This window comes from Carlito syrichta, unplaced genomic scaffold (genome assembly GCF_000164805.1).
Source record: "Carlito syrichta isolate Samal-C Ts95f unplaced genomic scaffold, Tarsius_syrichta-2.0.1 Scaffold312301, whole genome shotgun sequence".
NCBI classification, from domain to species: Eukaryota; Metazoa; Chordata; class Mammalia; order Primates; family Tarsiidae; genus Carlito; species Carlito syrichta.
Genome location: NW_007256397.1, coordinates 55433 through 72420, shown reverse-complemented (window position 1 = coordinate 72420; position 16988 = coordinate 55433). Strand labels below are relative to the sequence as shown.

At 34.7% G+C, this 16988-nt stretch overlaps 1 protein-coding gene across 4 annotated transcripts in view; it reads left to right on the top strand.

Moving 5' to 3' along the window:
* Positions 1 to 16988, top strand: part of TSC22D2 (TSC22 domain family member 2) — a 47862-nt gene that overhangs the window by 27329 nt on the left and 3545 nt on the right. The gene's annotated exons all lie outside the window — the stretch shown is intronic.

The window sequence follows — 16988 nt, the reverse complement described above, 5'->3', positions numbered from 1 at the left end:
TAAATATGGCTTAAAGTTAAATGCCACAATAATAATACTGCTTAAAACAAAAATAAGTTAAAAACCACAAGAATTTGCTTACTCATCAGTGATATTGAAATAGTCAGCAGATCAAGTGTAAATGTTATTTCTACAGCACCTTGGTTAAAATACAAACAACTTGACAGCAGACAACTCACATCAGAATGTGAGCCTCTTATCTAAAAGTCTCCTTTTTGATAATATACTTGTATTCCAATTTCTTTAGTAGTAATGTATTTGCCTTTTCAAAGTTGAACCTGTGGAAAGTTTGGAAAATAAAATAAGAACACATCTAGTCCAAGTATTTAACACAATTACTGTCTTTATGTTTGCATATTACCTTTTAGACTGGTTATACATATATTAATGGTGTTAATCATTGCAATCATGGTGGATAAGTAGTTTCTCAATAGTTCTTAAACTATTTAACTAAAAACTAAAGCTAATACTGATATGTGATAGGTTTGAATTTTGGACTGATAATTTCATGTTTTGACTTGTGTGATAACCATTCTGTCCTGTTTTTTTGGTTTTGTTTTTTTTTCTCCCTTGCTGGCTGTTTCTACTCAGACCCCTTATCAGGCTTTCTGTTCTCTCTCTGTCCTTTTAAATATTACTAGAGTCCTCAGGATTGCTGTCCAGACCATCTTCTCAGATTCTTCATTATGCTAAGAGCATATAGATGGCTTTGCATGTCATCTTTATGCTGTAGGAAGCCACCTAATGTGCTCTAAGGCACTCAGATCTGTTACCTCCAGCCTAAGCGTCTTTCCTTACGTTCAAACTTTCCTGATCTCTCATAGCCAGTTAATCACAAAGTACTGCCATGTCTGCCATGTGAGTGTTTCTTCAGCCTTTCCATCTCTTGTGTCCCTGTTCAGGGCACTATTCTTTCTTATGTGAAAATACAATAAACTTTTAACTCTTCTTTGTAATTTGATTTTCTAATATGAATGACTGTACCTACTGTTCTTTTTACTTGGAATATTTTTTGTATATGTATATCTTTTTATTCTCCACTCAACTATGGCAGTTCCTCTACTAAACATTCTTTCCTGACCCGGGATCTTGATTATGTGCCCCCAAAACAACTTTTAAGGCCTTCCTTTCTTAGCACTTAATCACACCTGTAACTTGTATATCTCCTACACTAACCGTAAACTATGAGATGATGTTTCTTTGCATTATATCTCCAGCATCTGATAAGTGTTAAAGTCCATTAAAATCTCTTTGGACAGCTGGGCTCGGTGGCTCAGCCTGTAATCCCAGCACTTTGGGAGGCTGAGGTGAGTGGATTGCCTGAGCCCAAGGGTTGGAGGCCCGCCTGGGCAACTTGGCGAGACCTCATCTCTACAATAAATCAAAAATCAGCCGGGCGTGGTAGCGCATGCCTGTAATTCTGGCTACTTATAAGGCTGAGGCAGAAGGATCGAGCCCAGCAGGTCGAGGCTGCGGTGGCTGGGAGCGGCCACTGCACTCCAGTCTGGGTGACAGAGTGAGACTCCAACTCAAAAACCAAAACAAAACAAAGCAAAACAAATCGCTCTGGAATGTGGCATCACAAAATTTGGTATCTGAAAAAAAGAATATTAAAAATTATTGTATACATTTAGAGGCAAGGATCAAATGTAAAAACCAGATAATCTGACTCCTAAGTTGATGTTTCTTTTGTATTTCATGATATTTAGATTTTGGCCACTATAAATTACTAATAAAAGTTATGTAGGTAACATAGTAAGTATTTATCATGTGCCAGATACTAATGCATTATCTCACTGAATCCCAGTACCTATAATTTGTTCTTGGAGAGGCTAAGTAACTTGTCTGAAGTCGTCTTAAAAATGATAAAGTTGAAATTCAAACCTGGATATAACTTCAGAACCAAAGCCCTTTTATTCAGTACCACGTCTCAAGTTTATCTTTTGAGTCTAGAATTATAAATCGGAGTTAGAAGAGAATTTAGTGGTCATTTTTTCTAACCACTTGTCCCATACTTGAATCATGTCTACAGTGTGTCTTCTAAGATGTCATCTAGCATTTGAACACCTCCAGTGATGTTTTACCTTGGAATCCTGGTGGGTTTTTTTCCTTTCACTTATGTTTAAACCTTTCATAAACTTCTATACAACAGACAATCATAAAATATGAAGCAGAAAAATAAGATGATTGCCATCACTTAAAGTATATATAATAATTTGTAGTATGAATTCTACAGAGACATTAAACTGGATACATTTTCCAGTTACTTCTGTGTTTTCAGAACTATTATAATCAAGAATATGGGTTCCAGTTCATGACCGTAAGTCATTGGTGTTAGTACGTGGTACTAAAGCTCTTTTTCATAAATGGATAAGGAGACATTGCTTAACATCTTAGAGGTCGCAAGGCTGTTTTCGCACATTTTAATTACTGATTCTCGTGATGATGCAAAGACTTCAGGGAACACCTTTATATGTGCCCCAGTCTATCAGTATAAAAAGAGTGAAATACATCTGAATTTCTTCATACTCCTTGGTCTAGTTTACTCAGAACTTCCATTTGTTCATGAGATATGCTTTAAAACCTGGCAGTTTGAATTGTCTTTTTTATCTGACCAAAAACCTTTGGGTTATTTCACTTTAGATTTAATTCTGATTGAATGGAGAGTAAAAATGGTCAGTAGAGAGAACCCATAGATAAATATTTATGAGACATGATTATATGATTAAACCTTTCACTAGGTTTACAAAATGGTTCCCTAAATCTAAGTTTCTAATGTAAAAATGTGTTTTTCAAAGTTTTTGTCTAAAAGATTACTAAGAGTTTTTCAATTCCACATTATTTTCTATGAAGTCGTTTCTGACTTTGTCATTACCATGATCAGTATATGGAATCGCGAAGTTTCACTTGCTCTGGCAGCAGTAACCTGAAAATCCATAGAACTTCAGTTCTATCCATAGAACTCATAGTATTCTGTTCCTCAGTTTTTCTATTTACTTCAATTGCCTATATCATATAGAAACTGCTACACCTTCTTTATCAGTGGGTAACAACTAGATGCAAGGAACATCAAAAAGCTTTTCTTGGCTTTTTATTTAACTTTATTATGAACACAAAAGTTTATGAGGACTGCCTATTTTTTTACTGTGTCCCAATGATACCCTTCTAATTAGTTTCTCATAGTTTAAATAGCTGATTATTTTCTTAGGTCTTTGTCCTGGTATGATAAGCCCAACAGAACAGTCAGTTCATATTGAGATTATAAAATATAATTAAATAATATGTTATTAAATACTGTAAGCTGTATTTCATATTTTCAAGTAATATGTTTAATGTCATTTATGTGCAGAGTGTTGTAATAAATACCCTTGAGATAGACAGTTTCTGCTTTTATGGTTTAATGCAAGAGAGAGGAACATTCAATACATTAACAAAAATAAATTTATGGAAGAATCAGGAGTGGAGCTTGTTGGCAAGAAAGGAAGAGAGTGAAAGAGAATGTAGGTGGGGCATTTCATCTCAGGTGATGGTTTTCTCTCTAGAATCTAAATTAATTTAACAAATTTCAAGTCATGCTGTATATCTGGAACTCATCATAAAAGATCTTATACAAATGTGTGTAAAGTGTTGTAAAATTTTGTCATTCACCATGTCTAAGTAAAAAATTACTACAGCCTAGAAGAATTCAAGGACATGAATTTAGATTGAAATGAGAAAAAATTGTTAGCCATTAAAAAAATTTTTTGTCATTAAAAATGTGCCTATTTTGAGTACTGTTCTGCTTGAGTAAAAAAAACTTTTGACACTTTAGATTTTGTGGTAGTGCTATTTTATACTTTATTCTACACCAGAATCCCTTTTTGAATTAGGTAATTATAAAGTAGTGATTCTCAACTAGCATAATATTTTATTTAAAAGCAAAACAACATTGTATCCCACTGTTCTTATTTGCTTTTAGTAATATTTAATGTTGAAATTTCTTATAGCACTAAGGCAAAACCTGGGATATTTTTAGTTAGATACCTTTTTTGGAAATTTTTATGTTAAATTAACTCAGTTATATTTCAGTGGCCTTTGGAAAAATTTCCCACAGTAGTTAAGATTATTTCATTCTAAACAACAAAACATTGAGATTCTAAAGAGGATCAGTAAGAGCTTTGTTAATGTTCAGTCCACAGGAATGCTGTATTTAATAAATACTGTTGTAAATTTAAATCCCAAATCAAACAATTTTTATTAGCATATATTTTGAGACTGCATTAAGTCTTTAACATTTGACCAGTAGAATACAAAGAAATCAAGTAAATTTATTAAGGGATGACTAGGATTGTTTCATTCTTTGGAATGAGGCCTAAATACAAAACCACTTTCTTAATACTAATCATAATCAATTTTTATTTATAAAACTTCACTGCCTCAGGAGCTTAACTCTTACTTAAGTTGTAATCTAAGGTACACTGGGAAAATAGACCATATAAAGTGTCAAAGTCCAAATTAATTCAAACAATAGAAGGAACTAATTTAGGTTTTTTTTTTTTTTTTAATTGTGTACTTTATAAATAGTCTCAAGTAATTTTTTTTACAGCAACCCTTTAAGATAGGTACAACTGTGACCCCATTTTACAGATAAGGAAACTGAGGCCAGTATGTTAACCTAGGATCACCCTACTAATGAGTCGGAGTTTGGATTTAAAACAGACTAGTCTAATTCTAAAGCCTATGCTCTTAAGGATTCAGTTTTTTGCTTAGACAACTGCTGAGAGAGAAGCTGTCTTACTCCCCAGAAAGCCTGACCTCCAAATGGAGTGGAGAACGAAAAGGATTTAAACCAAGTGGTAGTAAACTGAGAACCTGGACAGTTCAGGGTATATATTCACAGCGCTGTCTTTGTTTGTTGAAGATGAAAAAAATTGAACCTTTTGCTCAAACCCAAGCCAGTATAATTTTTGAAAACATCCTAAATGCAAAATATTCATTGATTTATCAAAAGTAAAATAAAGATAGATGTCTGCTCCCCCCTCCCCGTGCAATATTCTGTTCATTTCATTAAGGGTTGGTGACCATGCTTGGTCCATTTAGTCTAAATCAGAATCAAGCAACTATCTTTTTAAAAACCTTGAGATACTCTTGTTCTTCTGGATTTACCCATATTTTGCAAAAGTCTCTTGACAACCTTCGTTTTTATTTATTCTACCTGAACTTTGAGGGTCAGATCAGGAAAAAACATAAGGTAGCAAAGCAAAATTGGTTAATAACCTAGAACAAAAGTTATTTTGGTTTCATAATCTTAGGGACTAGCCTAATACAATTTTACTTTGTCAAATATGTTGTTTATTGAATTGCACTTTTTCTAGAAAGCTATTTTAAATAAGCTTCGAGAAATGGGCATAATGAAAAGATTAGCTATAAGATGAGCAAAAATTGTTTATGTGCTTTTCACTGGTAGTTGTCCTTTGATATACAAGGAGATGGTCTCATTTTCACTTTGGCCTAGCTTCGTTGTAGCAATGAGATTGAGAGAATTTATTTTAAAATTGCTGTTGTTGAAAGAAATAGTATATAGAATGCTTGAGAAAGAGGAGGGGAACATGAGGCCATTAGATGAAAGGAAAAAACATAAAGTAGCATTCCTAAGAAAAGTAGTTTCTTCCCAAACCCGTCTTCTCTCATAACCCTTCACATGCTGACATTTTCTAGTGTTTTGCCACACTTGTTTGCTTGATGTTTAAGCAAGCTCATTATATCTCACTGTTTGAACCACCTATCACATCTGACAATTCTCATATCTACACTTCTAGGCCAAGGATTACTTTGGAGTTCAAGAAACTTATTTCCAACAGCCTTCTCTCTGTATTTTTCCACCAGGACCTTTATTTCAGATGTCTCAAAATTCAGTAATCTCAGGTGACACTTACATTTCATATATTCTCATCTTTATTCACAGGTTTCTCTACCACTTATTCCTCACCTCACATTTACCCCCCCCAAAATTTATCTGCCTTCCTATGACACACCAACCATCTCCCAACTCCTAGTTGCAACAGCAAAAAAACCAGACATCCTTGGCATTTTCTTTGTCATAGATTTGCCAGATTAGCCCCTTTTCCTTATCTCTGATCTTGTACAGATTCTATGGGCTTCAACTGAAGACAAAAAACCTTTTATCTTAATACACTGTACTTTCTCATGCCTGTTACCTAGCTTTTGCAGTATCCTGCTATCCATGCTTCCCCCATGTCTCCTTAGGTAACTTTTTTCCAAGGCCTGTCTTGAATGTGTATCTTTCCTTACCAAAAGTCTCACCACAACCAGCAAAAACAATATTTGGGTAGTTATACTAGGTTCCTTAAAAGTCCGAAACTAACTGATGAAGGAAAAAAACCCAGTGAGAGTAATTTGCTTCAGGACACAAGCAAGTTGAGGGGGAGGCCAAGCTGTGTATGTATTTTCTAATTCCATATCTAGTGATATTCCCATTGATGGGCAGTGCCCAAGTTCATGTTCTTCCAACCAATATTTATTGAATGTTTACTATTGTGTAGAGAAAACAAGGTGGAATTTTGCCATTTCTATAAACAGAAGTCTTATCTGGAAAGGTAAATCTTACTGAGATTTGACTGTAGGAAATAAGAGGTGAAGTTTGTTCGGGATTTATAACCTATTACCTCCAAAGGATTTGGGTTACCTAAGATGTATGATTTAGATGTTAGGCAGCAAAAACATATGGCAAGTTTAACTTCAAACTGAAAATGAATAAGAGTAAGGAGTAGTTGCCCAATTATTTGTTTTGCGTATAGTTAAAATGATAGCATTACCCATGTTCATTAAATACTAAGGACTGCTGTGGAGAAAGCCAGTTTTGCCATTAAGTGCAGAAAATGGTGTTAGAGATGATCTAATAACAGCTACCTCATTTTATAACTAGGGAAAGAAGCCTTAGTGAGAGTAGCAAATGACATATTTAGGACTCACATTCCAAGTACACAGTTTGTGAGTCCAGGTTCTACAGTATATGCATTCTTTATTAGATGGCTGCTATTCTTGTGGTAGATTTTGCATAGCACATGAGAGTTTTGTCTGGTGGGCGGTAAGTTAAACATAGCATATGTGGTTAGTGCTATAAGGGTAGTGTGGTGCATTGCTTACTATATAGTTACATTGTTATTTCTGGGAAAGAAGTCATTGCAGAATAGAAAACATTTGTGCTGAGAGCCATAAAAGAATGGTAGAATTTCCACAGAAATATTCAGAGTGAGGAAGAATAAGAGAATAGAATAGGAGTACACTATGGAGGGTCTCAAAGAGTTAAGGATATCCAGTTTAAAATTTGAGCAGCCATTTGGAATGAAGGGAAGAATATTGAGGTTAGGATTAGAAATAAATGTAAAGGCCCTTCATTTGTAAGCTAGTTATGGTTTTTTTGTGAGGGGAGATTGCATATTTTGTATGTCATTGCTGAAGAATTTTGAATTTTAGAGATGTTAGATGGATTTAGCTATATCAGTAAGGTTTTTATAAGATGCCTCACTGCTGGGTGAAAATTTATTCAGCGCTTGTTAATTTTTGAAGTGAAATGCAAATCTTTACAAAGTTTTACGTTTTTGTTTTTATTTCCCTTGACATTCTTTCCTATTGTACTCTTTTTCCAGTTTTGTTTTCATACAATTATGCTATGAACGTTTCCCATGTACCTTAGTGCATGGGCTATTATTTTCTCCTAGTCAAGGAAAAGAATACCTTTTAAAAAAGAATTGGCCAGTCTTGGTGGCATGCCTGTGGTCTCACCTCACCTACTCAGGATGCTAAGGCAGGAGGATGGCTTGAGTCCTGGAGTTTGAGTCCAACCTGAGAAACATAGCAAGAACCCTGTTTCTTAAAAAAAAAAAAAAAAAAAAGGCAGAGCGAGAAAATTGATCTCTACTATAAAATGGCCGTTAGACAGAGTCCTTTCCCAGGAAGGCTTTTTTGTAGTCTTTAGTTCCTGTTTCTGACCCAGCAGAAGTCATTAACTCTTGTGTTTTTAATATCTTTATATTAAGAATTTTTCTTGGATATATCCTTTTTTATTTAAATTTGGTACTTTCTAAGAAAGAGAGTTCTTTAGTATTGAAAAATATAGGGGTGGGTTGGCATTGGGAAACTGCTGGGGGTGGGAGGGCATACCTCGTCAACAAGGGTACCTGCATGATCAATGTTTGTGTACCTGACCCTGAATTGTACCAATTGTACCCACATCTTTATAATAAAAAAAAAAAAGAAAAGAAAAGAAAAACATAGATCAGGCCTGACACAGTGGCTGTACCTATAATCTTAAAATTTTGTGAGGCTGAGGTAGGAAAATCATTAGGCCAGGAGTTTGAGCCTGGGTGACATGGCAAGAACCCCGCTCCATCTCTACAAAAAATAAAAGTAAAAATATATTAGTCGAGTGCAGTGGTGCATACATGTAGTCTTGGCTCCTTGGGAGGCTGGGGCAGAAGGATCACTTGAGCTCATGAGTTCCCAGGCTCAGGCTTCATTGAGCTGTGGTCATACCTCTATACACCAACCTGTGCAACAGTGTGAGACCTTGTCTCTAAAGAAGAAAAAAAGGAAAAATATAGATCTTTTCTTGATTGAGGTGTACTTTAAGTACTAAATTCTGGTGTTTTTAGTCAGCTTCAACCCAGGAGCCTAAAGATATGATTTTTAGGATATCTACAATGAATCTGTGGAAGAGCACTCCACTTTATTCCTTTTCAGCGTAACTACATTATTTAGGGTTTTGTCACGTATTCTGAACTTGAAATTAAATGGCAAATTTTGAAATATTTTCTAATCCCACTCTCCTTTTTTTCCTCTGAGGTACAAGTATGTGCTAACTCTAGGTAATTGTCAGCTATATACTATTTTCCCAGTCTTCAAGAAGTAATTTAAAATAGCCCACACTGTGTCACATTTTTAATTTGTACTTAAACCCCTTGGTATATATCCCTTCCTCCCCAGTAATATGGTGTCATCAAATTACCTAGCTGCAGCTATATAAACAGTACATTGTAATCTCTTTCATGGAAGCCTGCTCTAAATGTAAGCACTCCAACATGGGTGGAAATGCCACCCTCCTCTTATCCATTTCTTAGGTCTTACTCAGAGGAAGGAAATATTCTTTTCATACTGTCAAACTTTGCCTAATGGTAGTCTAACAAGAAATAATACTTGAGCAGGGCATAGTGCTTGCTCCTATAATCCCAGTTACTGGGAGGCTTAGGTGGGAGAATTACTTAAGGCGAAGAGTTTGAGACCAGCCTAGGCAACATAATGAAAACCTGTCTCTACAAAATTAAAAATTTAAAAATTTAGCCAGGTGTGGTGGCACATGCCTGTAGTCCTAACTCTTCACTAGGCTGAGGCAGTAGGATGGATGACTTGAGCCCAGAAGTTAAAGATTGCTGTAAACTATGATCACACCACTGCACTCCAGCCTGGGCAACAGTGTGAGACCCTGTCTCAAAAGAAAAAAAGAACTAGCTAGTGCATAAGCTCCTTTATCTTAAATAAATATGATTCTATATTCTTTTAACATTTAAGTATTTAACTTGAAATAATAGAATTTTAAACTTTAGTTTATTTGGAATATTTGGGTTGTAATAGTGAAATTGCTATGCAGATTTTACTTTTGTGTCAATCTTCAGTTTTTCCAGACTAATTCTTATATCTGCCATTCTGAATGTTTTAATAGAAAGAATTTTAATCCAGCTAGTTTTTAAGTTTCCTTAGGATCTGTGAGGAAAAAAATTGTAATTATATCAGAATTTTGCTACCAAATGTTAAAATTACCCCCCAAATTATCATACTTGGAAATGAAGAAATCTAGAAAAAGAAGGTAATGTTAATATTAATCTTCTCTACACTTTTTGGAATGCATTTTTAATGTAACATTTTTGTCATATAAGTTTACTTAGCCTATTGTATCATTGATGTTTACCACAAATTTTTACTATTTACTTTGAATAAACAGAAATAGCTGTATTGGGAGCTTTATTTACACCATATTCTCAGGTGGCTATAATTTAATTCTAAACCAAGGAAATGAATTTTGACAAATCACAGTTATTACATGTTGGTTGTTGTTTTGTATGTTGAATGTAGTACCTTAACTTGCAGAATGAAGTTGTTCCTAGAGAAAATGGAGTTGGTAACTCTTCTTTCCTTTCTACCTTTTCCTGTTTCCTGTTGTTACTTTTCCTGTCACCCATTTGCTCATGTCTTGTTCACACTGTACAGGGACTCTTTCATGAGTCATTTTCATTTTGGAACGTGTTTTTCAATATTCTTCAAAGTGCACTTGCTTTCGTCTCTGGCCCCCATCTGCCTACCTTCCCAAACAGATAACCACTTGTTTAATTTATGCATACTTCCATATTTTTTTGCGTGTATATAAGCAAATGCAATAGTTATCTTTCTACGTGTAACTGATATGTTGTGCACACTTTTAAAGCTCTCCAGGATGTGTTGATCCCATCTCAGCATCTTCATGGTTTTTTTATAGGTGCATACTATTCAACTGCATGGATGTCTACACCATGATTTATTTAACCAGTTCCCTATTGATAGAAGCCTTTGTTACCAAGAGTGCTGTAATGAGTAGCCTTGTAAATATATTATTTGCTATGTGTGTAAAATATCTGTAGGATGATTTTCCAGATGTAGGCTTGCTGGCTCAGAAAGTTAAATAAGGGGGGGATGGAAGAACAGAGGGGAAAGGGAGAGATATATGTTTTGGAAAATAGTATTAATAGTATAATAGTATTTTTATTATAATTCAGATATTGAATTTTTTTTCTATCTTATGAACTTTCAGCCTATTTTTAAAAATTGGGCTTCTGGTCTTATAGATTTCTAGAAGTGCTTTACATTTTAGGGAAGTTGTTGAAGAAGTTTTTATGTTTTTTGTGGTTTTTAAAATTTTCAGACCTGTAATTAAATAGGCTTCTCCCACTCCAAAGTATTAAAGAAATTCTTCCTAAATGAACTTCTTTAAGGTCCTTAGTACAAATGTTTACGATTGACTCTGGATAAAGGAAGACTGAGGTAGGAGAGGGACTTTGTGTTGACTGCATATTTTTTCATGTAAACTCTTTGAATTTTTTTTAACCATGTGAATATATCTTCAAAAAAATTATATTTTGAAATAATTATAGACTCACAAGAAATTGAAAAAAGAAGTTAGAGCAGTCCCATGTACCCTTCATGCAGTGTCCCCCAATGATAACATCGGTAACACTATAGCACAACATCAAAACCAGAAAATTGACATTGATACAGTCCAGAGCCTGTATCCTTTCTTCTTCTTCTTAAGTAAATGTTTTTTTCTAGCTAGGGATTTGATCTAAAATTAGCAAGATAAACATAAAATGTACTGAGGGCATTGGTGAACAAGGTTTTTATAAAAGATGCTAACCATAAATATTAATCATTGTATAAATATTTAGCAGGATTTTTAATAGTTCCTTGGTAAAAAGCTTTCATCACACCATTGTAAGACTGGTTACTTGAGAAAATAACATTTAGTGTTGTAAGTAGAAATTTTACCTGCTCGCTCAGGATGAATAATCGCTTAAAATCACTTATTTTGTGTTACTACTAATAAAAATGACTATAGGGCATTTTTGTGAGTTTTTAAATCATGATATTAAACAGATCATTTGTTTTAAAAGGTGGAACTTATGGTTAATAATTAGAATAAGCCGCACCTTGAGTTCTTAACTTACCATTAACTTCATCTAATTTTTATTCTTAACCGTAAAGGTTTGCATTCAGTCAGATTTTTTCTATTTGAACTTTATCTACTTAAGCCCTTTTGAAAGGAAAATTGCTGTTTGCTCTTACATTTTAAGTGTTAAGCTGTAGATTTTTTTTAGTCTCTTTACAGAAGAATGGTAGATATTTAAACTCATAGGCTTGCTGCTATAGGTTCATTAGATTTATTCTAATGAATTGGTGACATAAGTTTTCTTAATTTTCTTTCTAAAAAACACATTTCTTAGAGAACAGACAAAATGTTACCAGGTTAGCATTAATGCATTGCAGTAATAATAATGTTATTATAGTGCTTATTTTGGTAGGCAGGAATGGCTGAAGTGAAAGTTGTAAATGATTTACTAGAAATAGAATATGATTCCTAATGATTGGCCTCCAGGAAAGGTATAACTTTCATTTACTTGTGAGTTTATGAAAAATCAGTTTTAGCTGGTTTTGGCAAGGTGGCTTGAGCATGAAATATATCAGATTTACCAATTCAAAGAGCTAGTTCTTATTACAGGAGATTTGGTTCTGTAACTTGGGGAATTCTTTTAGTGGTTTTGTAATTGTGATTGTGACTCAACACAGAAAGTTAGAAGAGTCTTTGAGTAAAGCAAGACATTTTTCCCCATATTATACTTACAGATACATATAATTTTAAGGTATCTTCAGCTTTCTAACAAACCAAAAGAACATTTTAGTTCTTAACAAACAGGTAAACTATACTGACTATGTAAAGATCACTGAGCAAATGCCTTTTCCAAGAAGTTACCTCCCTTATTCTGAGAGCTGAACCTCTTCTAGAAATGTGCTAGACAAGATAAATGGCATATTATGAACATAGTTTAATCTTCACATCCATGCTTATGGTTTCACAGCTAATATTTGATGCTTAGTTAAAACATTGTTTATAATATACTCAACTCTGAATTTATTTTAGGTCATTATAGATAGTTGCTTTCTTTCACAATCTTCCTATTACAAAAGAAAAAGCTTGAGTTTTGACATTAGGTCCAGGTTTGAATCCTGTTTCTAGTACTGTGTCTTTGAGCAAGTTACTTGGTCTCAGTTTCCTCAACTGTGAAATGAGACGCGCTCAGACGTGTTGTAAGGACTTACTAAGATAATGTTTGCCTGCCATAAAGTAGATGGCCATTATGTTCTTTTTCTCTACATTGTTGATTTGTTCATAAACATTTACATCAAGAAGAGGACAGAAGAAAGACAAAATAGCCCAAATATGTCCACTCTGAAAAAGAGAAGAATTTTTAAATTTTATTTTAAACAAGTAGCCATGATATCTCTGTTCACACTACTACAGATTAAAAAAAAAGTTGATCTGACATGAAGGGTTCTGTAAAAATGTGAGATCAAATTAGATTATCTTTGCCTTCACTGATTTTAACTTGTGATGTTGGAGGCCTCTTGTCTTTTCAGTAATGTTGCAAGTAATCTCTTGTCCTAAGAGTAAAGAGACCTGGGAGGAGAAACCGGTGGGGAGCCAGTTGGGATGAATGAAAAGATGAACAAGAGACTTGGAAAGCCAACCTGTCTTACTGTAGTGTTGATACTTTGAGTGAGTTTTACTTTTCCTGTGCATGGGATTATAATTGGCTTTATACGCTAAATTCAAGCTCATTTGGTTCTTTTGGTGTGACATTCCCGTTAATAAAAATTTATCATATAGAAGGTCTCTCTTACTGTCTTTCCACAGTTCTTTCTTTCTGCTTACTCTTTACTTAGCCACAATTTAATTCATCTGTAAATGCTGATCAAGGTTGGATTTTATTTTGAATGTAACCCATAGTAAATCATGTGTTTTTAAAATTATACTTTGACATTATTTAGCATTCATAGCTTACCATTGTAGTTTTAAAGGGAAGATTCTAACCTCATTTTCCCTATGCTTCTATGGAAGTAATGTAACACTTTGTTTAAAATTTATTTATTCCAGTTTGAGTGTATATACACTGAATCTGAAGTATATTATTTATACTACCACCATTATGGGGTACCTAATTGTATACCAAGTATGTATACTTTATTTTGGGAGTACAAAAAAGGAACAAAAAGCCATATCTCAGGGAGCTTAAGTTTGGAAACTGGTTAACCATCAAAGTCTAATGTGAATGAAATTTTTTTTTAAGAAAAAGTATAATACTATAACATTGGATGAAAGAAGGAAATTAATTCATTCTTCAGCTGACCTCAATTTAAAAGGGAGGCAAATCACTATGTTAACTTTGAGCACAATAGAAAATATCTTGATACCTCATTGAAATAGTACTTTTAAACCATGCTTTGGGATCTTGAAACTTTTTCAAGAACCATGTTCTTGAAACTGAATTCCCTCTTATTTGCTTAAGACTACCATATTGGTATGTTTATTGTAAGTTTAGCTATTTAAAGCAGTAGTCCTCAAACTTTAATTTCTGTCAAAATCACCTGGAGGGCTTGTTAAAACAGATTACCTGGCCCCACCCTGAGAGTAATTAATTCAGTAAGTCCAGGGTGGGTCCAAATACTTACATTTCTATCAAGGTCCCATATGACACTGATGCTTCTGGTCCAGGGACTACACATTGAGAACAGATTTATCTGAGCTCAAAAATTGTTAATGACTTCCTAATATGAACCATATATTGTTTCTGGTCTAATTACTCTCAGTATGCATTTGAGCTCCTATGTGCCAAGCACTGTATTTACTTCTTCACAGAGGTGAGATGATGTGGAACTCTCTCAGGCTCAATCTAATAGGATCAACAGTGGTAGTATTATAATAATAAAAGTAATCACTGTCATGTACTGAGGCTTGATGTGCCAGGTACCATGCTGAGGATTATTTAAACTCATTTAATCCTCACTGGAGTTTTATGAATTAGGGCATATACTCCTTATTTTAGATGAAAAAACTGAAGTCTAGAAAGGTTAAATAATTTCCCAGAATTCACATTGAGTGTATGGAGGAGCCAGAATTTGCTATTCTGCCTTCCTGAACTATAAAATGTTTGTGAAGATGGTGAACCACTGGAGGAGTGGAGCCAATTGTCTTTACCTTAGGAAATCAGATCGCATCACAGAAGAGATAGCACTGGAGCATCTTAAGAGACAAGTGAAAGATAGCCAGATGAATTGGAACTGTACTTTCTAACTGAAGGAACGGTTTCTGTAAAGCCAAGGAGAATCTGAGAGAACATAAGTTCCACAGATGGCAAATAGTTATATAAGACCATAATACTATAGGCTACATGGAGTACATGAGGAAAAAAAGGTCAAGGCCATGAAGAATTTTATATACCTGGCTAAGAAGTTTTTAAAATATAATTCATTTTTGTTTGTTTCATTTGTTTGTTTATCCTTTTTCCTATAACGTTCATCTCTGTTAAGCCTGTGGTTCTCAAATTATGGTCACATAGCAGAATCAATATCATCTGAACTTGTTAGAAATGCAAGATTCCTTTAGTGAGCCATCGTGGTACGCACCTGTTGTGATAGAGGTGGAAAGATCACTTAAGCCCAGGAGTGTGAGATTACAGTGGGTTATGATCATGCCACCAGACTCCAGTGTGGGCAACAGAGAGACCCTGTCTCTAGAAATAATAATTTTAAAATGTTTTTACAAAAGAAACACAAACTCCTGGTCCTACCCTATACCTACTGAATCAGTAAGATACAGAATTCTTAAGTAACAACCTTGAAGATAGTCAAAAGTCACTATAATGATAGTAATTATATCTGAGACTGATTTAATTTTGTTAGAGTACAATGCCCAACAAAATTGAAATATTAATGCTTTTTAAAGGATACGTGTATTCAATGTGATCCATCTACTCTGCAAACCTGTTTCCTCTGTTAGTATAAAAATGGTCGAAGTCAGGACAAGAGTTTGTTAGATCAGAATTCACAGAATAGCATGCTAGTTATTCTTATTCCTTAGCTACAGGACTGATTTGGAAACTTGTGGACTGACTTTAATTATCAAAAAAACAAAAATAAAAATAGTATACCTTCTTTAAAAGATTTTTCCCCCACCTGCTTGTTAATAATCTACAGGGTATCTGGCACTGATCTTTACATTAAAGCTTTATGGCTTATATAGTAGTTGTGTAGTTTGTAGTCATACAGTCATACTTTGCACAGCTTTCTACAAGCATTTAAAGCACAACATGTGTAAAATATTTATTAATGATACATAATATACTTTGCATATACAGAACCCTTTTTAATCTTAGAAGTAGTGGCAGCAAGAAGTGACATAGTATACTGTAATTAATGTGGTTAATGTTCAAATAAACAAACTTAACAGTTTCCATGTGATGGATGATTCAGGGTTTCAAGGATTTAGAAGTGCAGAGTCCATTGAGGCACTGACACCAACCTCTTCATTTTACAGATGGGGAAACTGAGGACCTAGGGAGTTAAATAGGTTATTTGCTGATGGTCACACAGGTGGGAGTAGCAGAACCAGCATTATAACCAAGTCTACTTGGATTACAATGTAAAAGCCATAACCATATAAGACAGGATGTTTCTGAGCCTCCAAACCATCTAAAGTAAAGTAAATAGTCTTCAGATACTTCAGATACTAAAGTCTTCTCAGGTGGAGTATACTTTTATGAAGAGTATTTAGTAACATTTTATATGAAAATTGTTTTAAAGCAGAAGTCCCCAGTCGCCAGGCCATGGACTGATACCAGTTTGTGACCTGTTAGGAACCGGGCTGTAAAGCAGGAGGTGAGCAGCCAACGAGCAGAGCTCTGCCTCCTGTCCAATCAGCAGTGGTATTAGAGTTTCATGGGAGCATGAACCTTATTGTAAACTGTGCATGCGAGGGACCTAGGTTATGTGCTCCTTATAAGAATCTAACGCCAGATGATCCTCCCCTCTATCCTCCTGTCTGTGGGAAAATTGTCTTCCACAAAACTGGTCCCTGGTGCCAAAAAGACTGCTGTTTTAAAGACCTCTTTTTTTTGTATTGATTCAGTAGGCTAAGTATCAGATTTTTCTTTACAAGAATAGTTAAAAAAAATCTTAGTAAGCCAGGCTCGGTGGCTCAGCCTGTAATCCCGCGCCTTTAGGAGGCTGAGGTGAGTAGATTGCCTGAGCCCGTGGGTTCGAGACCCGCCTGGGCAGCGAGACCTCATCTCTACAATAAATCAAAAAATTAGCCAGGCGTGGTAGCGCACGCCTGTAATTCCGGGCTACTC